A 1,140-nucleotide genomic window follows, 5' to 3' on the forward strand; every position below is an offset into this window, starting at 1 on the left:
CGGGGCCGGGTGAGGTGGAGGCAGCGAGGAGCCGGGGCAAGGTGAGCCGTGCGGGGCCAGGGGCTGCAGCCGCCTTAAGGGTTCTTATTTCTGCCTTCCGATTGTGTAAACCAGCCAGCAATACCTTGCTGTTAGTTGTAAGTGAAAGATTTTCTTCAGCAAATGGTATGAGGCTTTACTGTAACTATGGGTGTCCTGTGGAAGGTTGTCCTTGCTTGTGGTGAGGTTAGAAGTCACCGGTTCCTCACCGTTGGCTGTGAGGGCGAGGGAGTTGGGAGCTGCATGGGGGTCAGGGTGAGGGGGATGCTAAGGAGGATGCTAGAAGCAACAAGCAACAATATATAGAACTGATGGAAGTAGGGGTTGAAGAAAATGAGGAATTTCCTTGAGAAAATGAGGGAATTTTGTGAGTATCGTTGAGGAGAAAAGATGAGAACTTGGGAATGTAGACCTGAACGTGAGATGATCTGAAGAAAAGGTGTGGAGGAACATGGGGGAAGCCTGTCTCGGCAGGCAAATGAGGTAGGTGGGCTGAAATCCTGCCTCTTCAGAGGAACAGGAGTGTGTTTATTTGACTGAAACTTAAACTTGGCAATGATCATTTATCAATGGTGATTGAGTGCTTCATTGTTTGCATCAGGAAGCAAGTTAAAACTCTATTTGAAGTTATAATGTTCAAATCCATCTTAAGCATTTATGGGTGAGAAGTATTAACTTGTGCCAGAATGCATAGGATTGACAGCACAGGGTATAGGAAGTTGCTGGTAGACAAATACGGAGAAAAAGGTAATTGTGTAGTGTAGAGTAAAAGGGAAGAGCATGAGTGTCCCTGTAGCATGGGTTTGAACGGGGACAGGTAAGAGAATGAAGACGAAGGGAGAATGAACTATCCCATGTAAAATTAAGATTGCTGGGAGTGCAACAGCCTGTTCTTGGTCTCAGTTTTGAGCTTATGGTTTGAAGCAAAAAGCTGAAGGCTTCAGATGATTTAGATGGAGGACTAAATTTAAGTATCCATCCAGTGGGGAAACTAAGAGAGAGGTAGAAAGCTAAAACTTCTGGCAATTCTGTGAAAAAACAAATGTTACAACTCTTTCTTTCTTTCTTTAAACCTTTGAGTTCTATCATGGTGCCCAGAAA

Source organism: Pygoscelis adeliae, unplaced genomic scaffold (genome assembly GCF_000699105.1).
Source record: "Pygoscelis adeliae isolate BGI_AS28 unplaced genomic scaffold, ASM69910v1 Scaffold85, whole genome shotgun sequence".
In the NCBI taxonomy this organism is placed as follows: Eukaryota; Metazoa; Chordata; class Aves; order Sphenisciformes; family Spheniscidae; genus Pygoscelis; species Pygoscelis adeliae.